Source organism: Excalfactoria chinensis, chromosome Z (genome assembly GCF_039878825.1).
Source record: "Excalfactoria chinensis isolate bCotChi1 chromosome Z, bCotChi1.hap2, whole genome shotgun sequence".
Lineage (NCBI taxonomy): Eukaryota > Metazoa > Chordata > Aves > Galliformes > Phasianidae > Excalfactoria > Excalfactoria chinensis.
The window spans coordinates 768,120-780,263 of NC_092857.1; positions in this window are offsets into that span (position 1 = coordinate 768,120).

Sequence of the window (12,144 nt, forward strand, 5' to 3'; positions counted from 1 at the left end):
CTCTGCAGAGCTCCTCTCTCATCCCCTAACCTGAACTGCTGCATGCAGTTATTCCTCGCCAGGCATAGGGCTCGGCAATTGCTCTTGTTAAGCCTCCTCTTCTTCCTCCCTGAACAACTCTGCAGTCTGGGTCCTGTTAAATGGCAGCATGGACTTCTGGTGTGTCAGCCGCTCCTCCCAGCCTTGTATCAGCAAACTTGCTGAGAGTGGGCTCAGTCCCTTCATCCAGGTCACTGATGAAGATGTTGAACAAGACCCAGCACTGACCCCTGGTGAGCTCTGCTATTGGCAGCCTCCAACCTGACTGCACTGATGACAGCCCTCTGAGCTCTACCAGTCATCAGTTCTCACTCCGTCTCATTGCCCACCCATCTTTCCCACACTTCCTAAGTTTCATTACAAGAATGCTGGAGGTGACAGTCTGCCATTTCCAGTAAGGTGCGCCATGAAAGCATGGCAGAAAGCAACAGCCACCTTCCTTGTAGCTGCATTTTCCATTACCTAAGTTCAGACCCATCAGGGTGTGCAGTTACCAGCTCTGGGAGTTGCAAGACCTGAGCAGGAAGCAGATGTGAAGGTTTGCAGGTCTGGACATTCAGTGTTGGACCTTGCTTTGATTGCATTGTCATCAGACAGCAAGCTGCGGTCTTTGCAAAGAAGTTCTCAGATGATGCACGGTGGCTGACCAGTGCCTGCAATTAAAACTCAATTGGGTTCCCTACTGCCACATAGATGACGTGGCTCCTCTTGATGGCCTCTCTGCACCCACTGCCCCAACCAGCCTTCAGAGAAACACTCGACTGCCATTGGCTTTGCAGAAGTCAAGAAGGGAGCCTGTCACTGAGCTAGGCCCCTAAAATAAGGCTCTCTGAATCTCAAAGAGGCAACGATTTGTATTAACATGGAGTGCAATCAGGTTAACCGTGAAACTTCGGATTTAATCTTTGCCCAGCTTGAACCTGGAAAAATTGAAATTCTCCTTTGGACTTGAATACAGTCAGCTTGACCTGGATGCACTCGCTCTGGGCCATGAAAAATTTATCTGTATCATATATTTACACAGCAAAGCAACAGCCTCAAACTGGTGCAAGTAACAACGCCAAAGCAAAGGCTCAGTAACGCAAGTAGCAAAGACATGAAGGTTACACTTGTATAGTGGTTTCCAGCAGTGCAGCACTATCTCACCTTGAAAAATGAAGTTAGCACAGACAAGTGCACAGGTTATAACCACCATTTCACTTGTGCTGCATGCAAAAAAAAAAAGGGGGAAGGAATGGGGGATCTGCTTGTTCTGCTAATTAGAGCTAATTACTTGCCCCATTTTGTCAGGCTATGTACTGCAGCGTGGGTGGATGTGTACATGTGTCCATGGCATAAAGGCTTTCAGAACAGGGTACTGAGCTGCCCTCCAGGCCGCTGTGTTTTTATCCCAGACCTCTGTCACTTCTGGATTAGGCAAAGGATGTGACCTCCTCTTGCATTCAGTTTTTAAACTAAAAGCAAAACTTTGAACCTTGGCCTAAAGTTAAAGAATAACAGAGATGGACACCAGATCGATACCGGACAAATATTAGTCCCATGCAGTGGACAGATGCTTCTCTGCTGTAGACCTAATTCTTTCAGTATGCCAGTGCAGAACCCTTAGGTTTAAAGGTTTCTTTACACACAGAAAACAAAGGAAAAAAACCACTCTGAAGTAGCTGGAGGTGAATATTTCATGCTAACCCAGCCATCTCCTTCCTCCCAGAGCAGAGAACTGAGGGCTGCAAACAACATTCTCTGTCTTCTACCATCCCAATCACTTCCTTTAAGAACATACCCAACTTTTGAGCAGCTCTGCTTCCTAGTCAAGCATGCAGATATTCAATAATAATAAGCATACTTTATTTAGTGATGATAGAAGTCATGGTAACATTTCCTCATCTCACACCCCTGCATGCCCCTGGGTTAAAACAAATATGCAGTTAAAATCATGATTTCAGCTCTATGTGGGCAGTCCCGTTGCACCAGAGGAATATGAATGGGAAAACTCTGGGCTGAGGTGCAAAGGCATTGCTAGGAGCATTGCAGCAGCCCACATCAAGCCATAGTTGCAAGGGAAACAAATGCAGTCTTCAAAGAGTCAGAGGCCTTTCCTCTGACAAGCGCAAAGGAGAATGACCTTAGAAAACCAGGATATTTCAAGATGGAGCATCTAACAACAGCATGAGTGATATGTAACAGAAATCTGAGGCTTGGTTGACTGTTGCATATGCTTAAAATTAACCTACAGAAATAACGACTCAGGCTTTCTACTTGGATATCGAGCAACAAGAAAATGCCATTTTCTGGGGTCTCTGAGGGTCAGTGCATACACACACACATCCCCATACCACATTTTATCTGTGCCACAGGCATCTGTTTAAAGAGCTCTGTTTGAGCTACCTGTCCATACAGGGGCAGGGGTGCAATGACCGCATGGCCAGCCCAGCTGGTCCCTGCCAGGTGTTCTGCTTGTCCTTGGCTACTGGCTGCTGCTGGCAGGCCAAGGCAGGGCCAAAAGCACCCAAAACCTCAAGCCAGGGATATGGCAAAATCCCGAATCATTGTGCAATGACACTGAAAAGCGTGCTGGAAGACTCCTATAGACCTCTGCATTCAAAACTGATGAGCACATCCATTTTCTTTTCTCTCCTGTAGAAGATCCCCGTTGAGGGCTGGCTGCCTCCCACCAGCTCAGGTTGCCCTATCCAGGTCCCTGGGCATTTCCAGAGACGCGGCACCCACAGCTTCTCTGAGCAATCAGTTCCCTCTTGTTCTACCACTATTAGACTATGTGAAAACGCAGCTCCCCTCCTGCTTGTAAGGTCTCCCCAAGTACTGGCAGGCAGCACTGCTCGCCGCCCCTCTGCTGGTGCAGCCCAGGATACAGTTGGCCTTCCAGGCAAGAAAGATGGGGACAGACTCTTTAGCAAGGTCTGTTGTGATAGGACAAGGAGAAGTATTTTCAAGGTAAAAGAGAGGAGATTTTAGATTGGACTTAATGATTTTTGCAGTAAGAGCAGTGAGGCTAACCCAGGCTGCCCAGAGAGGCAGTGCTGCCCCATCCCTGCAGACAGCCAAGGTCAGGCTGGGTGGGCTCTGAGCAGTGATGGAGCTGTGGGTGTCCTTGTGCACTGCAGGGAGAGGGACCTGAGGGCCTCCACGGGTCCCTTCCAACTCAGGCCTTTCTACTGATGCTATGATCCTGGCATCCTTTCCAAGCCGAAGTACTGTTAGACCGTATGACCTCACAGTACAGCTCAGCTCACAGAGTGATGCTATTTTCTCGTTGTTTGTTCGGAAGGAAATTACACGTTGTTATCAGAGATAACACGCTCTGCTTGAATTTTGCAGTGCCATTCTCACCAGAGGTTGCATACTTAAGATCACATAGACGTAATCCCATCCCATCTTTTCCTTACTTAACGTACTACGTACATGTGATACACCTAATATATGCCAACACAAAGCTAGGGCAGCCTGTGCACGCACAATTTGCTTGTGCCTGGCTGTTACTCACCAATCCCAATTTAAAAGGGAACTTTGTGTTCCACTTGCATTTAAGAGTTGTGAAACAAGCTGAATCTTGCTACATACATCACTTAGTTTCAGAAATCAGCCCAGTCCGTTTGTTCATTTACCCGGAGTTAAAACAAGGCTCTGACTTACTGCTTATGGAGGGCTGATAGGAATGATTAATGTTTAACATTCCCAAGCTTGCTTACGTTAAATGGCTCAAACGAGATGATACCCATGAGAATGCTGTAGCTTAATTCAGTGATGCTGGAAATATTGCACAGCACTGCAGCATGTGTTTCCCCCTGCACCATGTTGCATCAGTGCATAGCTCAGCTCAGCACCTTGCTGAGAGCCCAAGCACTGCAGTTATAAGCAATCCCATTCCAGAGGCAGAAAGAACAGTGTCCATAAAACCCAACAGCCAAGAACAGGAGAACAAACCCCCAGAGAGTGAGCCTGCTCTTGGGTGTTGAAGAAGCTGCACTGAGTTTTTCTAGAGAACAGACATCACCAGATGCCTCAGTGGCAAATGAAGCCCTCTCACATGAGCTAACAACAGAGCAGAGCTGACAAGTCCTGCAGATGTAACACCTGAAGCAGTGATCAAATCAAAGAGAAGCCTTGCTCTTGATGCATTTCAGACTGAGTAATCTTTAACAAACCCTGGAGAAAGGGTCCATTCTGACCCTGAGGCAGCAAAGAGAGTCTGTTCTCTTGGCAGAGCAGCCACAGATGCCACCTTTGTACAGTGCCGTGCAGCTTAAAGGCAGCTGCAAAGGATACTGCCTGAAAGTAAGCTGAATAAAAACATCAGCTAAGGTCAGGAGGAAATAACCTGCTCTGCAGCGGGGATAAAACCAGGCTTTGTACATGTGGCATGGTTGTTTGCTTCCAGGCGTAATAAACTTCCACAGAAGAAAAGCAAGTTTTGAAGAGTATTCTAGGAGCAGCAGGTGAGTTGCAAGTTTCATTTCATACGGAATGTATTCTGCAAGTATGAAATCAAAGGTCTGTCATTTCTGCTTGCAGATCATCCTTCTCAGTCTCTGAATGCCTGAATAAGCCATGACAGCGAGTGTTGCAATTACTGCAACTTGCAAGAGTTCCAATCTCCATTTCAACATAAGACCAACTGCTTGGTCTTTGTATAAACTCAAACCAGTCTATCTTCTCTTTGCAAAAGTTTTATCCACTGTCATTGCTGAAAACAACTATTGCATGTGTTTAAATTGATTTCCAGTACAAGAGGGAAATAACAAGAGTGGAACTTGTCCTTTCATTTTGAGCCAGTGGAAAGTTTTAGCTTTTAAGATAAAAGCCAGAAAATTCAAGCTGCTTCTGCTCATGATGAGTCCTCTAAGGCTCAGTGTGCCTGAAACAGTTTGCAGCTTAAAGAAAGCTGTGGCTTAGGTGCATGCATTTTGTTCTGAGAAACAAAAGCAAGTTGGGTTCAGTGGCTCAGCCAAGGAGCAGAGCCGTACTGCATTGTGGGGACCGCACTGTAGGTATGAAATACAGCCTGTGTACAAACAGCAATAGAGCAGTTCTGTTTTAAGAAAAGGTTACTGTCAAGCCTGAGTTGAGTTTCAAAAAATATGTGTTTTCTTTTCAATATGTAAGTATTTCGAGTGGGCCTTTATTGCAAACCAATTTTCTTCCCCACTCCCCTACCTTTGTGACTTTACAAACTGGTCTGCTGGTCAAACCCATTTCCCTTTTGACCACTGATACCAAAGTAATGGCATATTAAGAAATGAAGCACAGGGAAAAAAAAAAATGACATGGAAGAAGTTACAAATTAATTTGCCTTTTAAGCGTATTTGGATCACAACACTGTATAACTTGGCCAACCAGTGCAGGCATGGCAATCAATTTAAAGTTCTGGCCATTTGAATTGTTACGTGACAGCAAAGGCAGCCAAGTCCCACTATCTGCACTTAATTCCTAACAGCTTTACACCAAGCTTGGTGGACAGGGGTCCTACAAGAGCTCCCATACTCAGTGTGCTCACCACACTCCCATACCAGGGAGAGGTGAGAAACCTTTCCCTTTTCACATCGAGCTCTCTCTTCCAAAAACAAGCCTACATTTGCACACAGCAGATCACTGGTGTCTGTGAAAACACTCAAGGAAGGGCCAAAATGTTGCATGTTTCTGTTTTCATGGCAGCTATTTCCAATGAATGACGGGGTAGAATGTTGTCAAACACCATCAAAAGCACAGCCATGAACGACCAAAAGAGAATTCTTTAAAAAGGTGCTGTTTTTTGGACTCTGGTGCTGTAGGGCTCTACAGAGGACTTATGCAAGATATCAAGAAGCATTAACGTAGGCTGCCATCCACTACAAGGTAAAAGGCCCGTGCGCTGAACTGTGGTTAAATACAGTCCATAGGGCAGGAAAGGGCTATCGTTACCTGAGAACCTAACAAGAATGTAATCCGCCCTAATTAAACCCATTTAAACCCAGGACAGATCATAGAATCACAAAATCACCAAGGTTGGAAAGGACCTCCAAGACGATCCAATCCAACCTTCCATCTACCACCAATACTGGCCACTAAAACACATCCCTCAATACAACACCTACATGTTTCTTCAGCACCTCCAAGGATGGTGATTCCCCACCTCCCTGGGCAGCCCCTTCCACTGATCCACACCTCACATCATGCCACACTTCAGCAATATCACCTCCCTCTCAGTATTTCAGCATCCTAAGTGCCAGCTTTTCTGCTCTCCAGACGTAGCTCTCCAGAACAATTGGCTTGTAGGCACTTGTGACAGAGCCATCCCTTGCACTATAGAAGGCACAGCACACCCCACAGCAGGACACATCTGTTGTTTGACCCCAGTCCATGTCACAGAGCGACAGACTCAGCCAGATGGTTCAGAGATAAGCACCCTAAGCAGCAGTCTTCAAAACGCTTTACAGACTGTAAGAGCTCCTCCAAAAACCCATCCGAATCCAGCCTCTTCAGCTTCACCACAAGCCAGACTGCTTTCACACAGACAAAGCCTTGATGCCTGCATAGAGGTCTGACACTCTATAGCTGTCCTTTAACACATTAATGAGGGGTTTCTAGGCAAGGAGGACTCACAAACAGCAGAGATGACCACTTCTTTTTTCAACTACCGAGGTTCCAGGTCAATGTTCCTGTTTCAAGAACTAAGTACTTTTACCAACACACATGCTGCAAATGATGGCCAAAAGGCCAGATGGGTCCTTAGCAAAGCCTAGACCTCCTTGCAGTGCTGGGACATGAATGCCTAAGTGTCAGTGGCAAACACTGCCTTTGGAATTACACCTCGGCCAAATGCTTTGGGAACTCCATGCCAGGCTGCTCTGTTAGTGGACTGCAAACACTAACAAAAAGATTGCAAAGAGCTGATCTCAAGGAAGTTGCACTATTCTGCCATGAATAGCCTTGCTAGGAAAGCCTTCCTTCAGTATAAACCACCAGAACTGCCCAAGGGTCAGCACCCAGCCTTTATATCTCACCTGCCAAGGCAATGCAAAATTCTGATTCAATTAATATCACACTTATTTTTCCATTCTCAGCAATGTTATGTAGATTTCCGGGCATTAACAGGAAGAGAAGCAAGTTTTCTGGTGATTTACCTCAAATCCAGCTCATTTTCTACTCATCTTTCTATCCATTTCCATCCACTCTATAAACAGCATCAAATCTGATTCACGGCAAGGGAGCAATAACTCTGCAATTGTAATTGCAGCATATTGGCACCGCTGAGTGTTCACGTTACAACTGAAGATTATAAGCCTAGAGCAAATCTTTCCTGCTCCATCAGTTGCAAGCTTCCTCGACCTGAGTCAGTCCAGAAGAGAAGTTTCAGGTAGTCTAATGCTGTCACTATCCAGTAAATTAAATACTCAGTGCACTACAGTACCTTCTCCAATTAACGCTGACTGTTCTGAAGACCTACCCACCTTGAATCCAAGGACTGAGGCTTCCAGAAAGGTCCCTGAGCCACCCTCACACCTGCTAATACTGAAGACTCATCCATTTTCACCTTGCCTCAACACCCGTATAGATCCTAAATCCATTTTCAACAGCCAGTGGATTCATAGTAGGTTTCAAACCAAAAACCAGCTTTTGCTTTCCGAAAGTACATCCTTCCCACAGCACTCACCAGTTACAAATTTAACCCGCTTCTCTTCTTGAAAGAGCTCTTCAGCTCTTTTCACAGGACTAGCTCTAGTCCTATTTTCCCAGCAGAAATCTCTTATCACACTAACAGAGTCATGATGCCCTTCTTGTTGCATCGCCTTCATTCCTCTGAGCAATCAGAATCAGCTGCATCCAAAACTCCTATGCCCTCCCCTACAGACATACTCCAGCGGGGATGCAACCACACAAAGAGACAAACAAGCACAAAGAACAGTGGATTGTTTTATTGTGGTCTTGAAAACAGGACTTTGTGACTGCTGTTCCAGTTCAGCAGAACTATGGCATCCAGGCCTAGACCAGCCATGTGAAACTCAACTTCATTAGGACAGAGTTTGCAACCTGGAGGATCACTGCTACACAATAAGACTAAATATTATGTCCGTGGAATGTTTGCATTCAGCTAATGAGTTGCTTGCAATTTTCATGTGAAATAATGATGAAGACTTTCTGGCTTTGTCAAAAATCAAAAGCATGTTGTCTTCGAAGCGCCGATATTGCTAGTTATGACAGTATTCACCATGTCTGACCTGTCAGACGGTGAATTTAATGAGGAACACCAGGATGATCCAGAACTGATGTAATGAATTTGATGATTGGGAAATTCAAATCAATTTCGTTTACTGAGCCCGAGAAGTAATCAGGACAGATCGTGGCTCCCAGGTTAAATACCTTTGCTCTACTTTATACTGCTTTAAGTTAATCTTTCTAGTAGTCAGAGTGACCAGAACGGGTAATCTTTAACCCCTACCATTGACTAAGAAAGGTCACATCATTTTCACTGCCATGATATAAGTTGCCCTAGCACTGCATGCACTTCACTTCGGTCTGTTATACTGCAGCGGTGATGCTAGTAAAGCGAACGTCCTTCAGTGTTCACGAAGTCTGTTGCCCCTTGAGTGCTGTGAGAATTTCAGTTAGAAAGATAAACAAGCACCATTTTTGCTCGTATTCCAGCCAAAAATTCCTGTAGCAATTGCATGGTCATATCCTAAAGAGACAAAGACCAGCATAGCTTTGCTGAAGTGAATAGCTTATATCAAAGGGAAGATTCGGACGCATCATTGAGTGCATGTCAATATTCAGCATCAAAGCACCTGATCTAAAACTTGGGCTGTGATTAGTTTGAGTGTTTTAAACCAAGCTAAGCCCACATCTGGAAGCTGGCAAGATGGATTAGCCAACTCTATGTCAGCATGAAACTGGGAGTATTGATTCTATGCTCGTTAAAGATAGAATTGGGCTGAAAATCCGTGCAGATACAGCTCAAGTTCTCGTATGTGAATGATCATTATTGCAACAGTCAGGTTCTGAGGCTGGAGTCCAAGAAGAGAGAATTTCCACATACCTGTTCCACAGGACTGCAGAATGGGAGTCTCTTTGGGCTGGTGCCACTGTAGTTCCTTTTACATCCCTATGCTTTACAGCACCATGATTTTCAGGTCAGAATCTTTCACATTAAGCCCCTTCCCTGCTGGAGGCCTAGTTGCCCTTTGCTCAGAACTGAGGCTTTTGGCAAGTTAGCTGGAAAGTATGAGGGGTTGGGACACCCCACTGGGGAATAGAAAGCTCTTTCTTCCTCTTGCACAGCCTGGCCCTTCTTGTTGCTATATTTTATTGTTGTTGATTTTCTCATGGTAATTTTATACTATTCTGATTTTGAGTGTAGAATAAAAAGAACAGAAATGGACCTGGGGAAGCTCTTTTCAGGATATGTAAAGGAACCCCTGTTTGAGCTGAAACGTGCTTTAAACAAACCTTTTTAAACAGTTTCTTACTGTTTGCTACAACTTTCCAGCATGAAAAACTTCCCAGAATGGAAAGTCCTGTTTATATAAAGGCTGCTCCAAAAGTAATGCCTCCCGTGTTATTATGTTGGGCAGTGGCAACAGCAACACGAAAGACAAGCCACGTTCAGGACAACCACACACAGCTGTCACACCACAAAATAAAGAGCATCTCAGTCATCTCATCCACATGAATCACCTAATGGTGGTGATTATGGTGAAAAATAGTGTTTTGCCTCTTAGGATTTGCTCTATCAAATGGTGTTGCTGTGCTCTTCATGTCTGTTGTTGTTCCCCAGGAAATAAGTAGGAGGCATTATTTTCAGAGCAACCCACGTACCTCTGTGTTATTGTTCCTTCAGTTTTGGGGTTCTTTTCCAAGTGGAAATGGTTACATTCCTCAGAGTTCTGTTTTGCACTTTACATCCTCCACATCTTATATGTGATAGATGACATGAAAGAGCCCTTGGGTGGACCAAGTGTCAGTGTTTGCACAGTGACACACGAATTACCAGCAGCTGCACACGTAAAACAGAGTCAGAGCATCACAGAAAGGCTACTTGGAGGTCACAGGCCCCACTCCTCAGCTCTGGGCAAAGCCACCTTCAAAGTCAGGTTGAAATTCAAAGATAGTTTTGATCTGGGTCATCCCTCCATATTTTCAAGGCAAGAATTGGGCCCTCGGATGAGCATGCAATGAGCATTGCGCTGTTTGTCCTTGTGTCCCCTTTGCTGACATTTAAGCAGAGCAGTTTTGGGGTGATTTTTTTTTTTTTTTCTCCTTTTTTTTTTTTTTTTCAGGAATTTCCAAATCGTTTGTCATTTAATTACCAAGAATTGGACTCAATCCAGGCTGCAACGCTAACGAATGTTGCAATGCTGCTTCAGACCCCCACCAGTGACTCTGTGCATAGTAGGTTGTTCTTCACTTACAATAGCAGACCCTCATTCCAAGCAGAAGATCTCCCTCGTGTTCATTGAGTAAATTGACAGACACCTCCTGTAGGTGCATCTCTGCACTGTCAGAACAAAATGCGCTGTTTGCACATGGGAATCTGATATAATTATACCAGTGATTTTTAGATAAGTATTTTCCCCAGATCCTGTTCTACTGTTTGAACAGACCGTGCACTGCCACCACTGCTAGTGCTGCTGCTGCTGTTAATTCCATCTTTGTGTGTATCTCAGATGAGATGCTTTTCACTAAAAACAAGCAGTTTAGGATCGTGTTCTTACAAAACTCTGAATTCAGTACCTTCTCCAGTGCCCCGACACAGAGGATGAAGCACGTGCATTCTTCTCTGGTCTCATTCACTCTTCACTTTCCTGCCATCTGTCACCTGACACGTTATTCACCCGTGTTTCCCATTCATTAAAGTCTTCAACAAAGCTGGAAATGGTACGGCAATGTCATTATATCACAAGCACTGGGTAGCAACGTTGCTTTTACAACTGAGTTTAGAGAAATGTGTCACCATAATGCCCTGATAGTGACACAACCTGCAGCTTTTCATAAGGGGAAAAAACTGTTCTTGAACTCTACATGCCTCCATGAAAAGAGAGCCCTGAGTTTTGGAGTTCACATGCACTGAGTGGTTTCATCTCACTCTGGCAGTGGTGAGGTAAGGTATCTCAAGGAGGACAGAAAATATATGTGTGCTCTGTTAGAGGTCAGCCGGTATTAAAGCTTGAATGTAAGAAGAATGCAAGGTAGGGAACTTCTCCCATGTTTGATTTTACAGTGTTTTTCATCTGCCCAATGGACAAATCCATCCAGAAGAAGCAAAATCTCCTGATTTGTTGCTTATGTGAGGTATTATAGTGGAAAATTCTAATCTTTTCAACATCCATTTTCCCTAAATTCTAGTGGAATAGAAGCACGTCAATTGACATTAGCAGTGAAGCAGCAGCTAGTTAACTCTCAGGAAGGTTACTGTACTGAAAGTGGGGCCTCAACTAATGTGTAAAGAACTCTCGGGATCAGATCCCACAGTAGCCTACACCAAAAAAGTGCAATTAAAAACACCTTAAACTGGGAGGTTTATGCAGTGGTCTGGCTGCTGACGAGGTCCTGAAGCCTGTGTGCAATTCCTGATTCAGCCATGGCCGTTTTTAGCCAAAGTCAGGCTTTTCCCCCATGTTATAGGAATGCTGGAAGATGAAACCTGCATTAAAAAAGGAGAGAAAAGGGAGCTTCCAGAGGCTGTTTCCCCCATTCCTTACTCCTTTTGAATAAAGGTGGCTCTGTGCAGTGAGAGCCATCCCCCTCCCCCCGGATCAATATTTTAATATGACTTATCAGAAAGAGGATGAATTGTTTACTTTAAAACCTCGGGATCCCATAAAGGGCGAAGCAAAGGTGTCCCCTGGAATCAGAGGCCTTGAACAGCTGACCACTGCTGTCATCTCGTAAAAGAAAGGCGGGTTGTCCAGCTATCCGGGCACAGTGAAAATGTCACACAGCAGCTCCTCAGTTCTGACAGACCCCAATGGCACAACGCAGGACCCCCTGTCTGCAATGGTAAGTGCCTTCCCAATGCTTGATTCACACGAGGAAAAGGGACTAACAGAAAGAAAATAGAGCAAGTGGCTTTCGAATAAGAAGCACTATGGAATCACAAAATATCTGCACGTG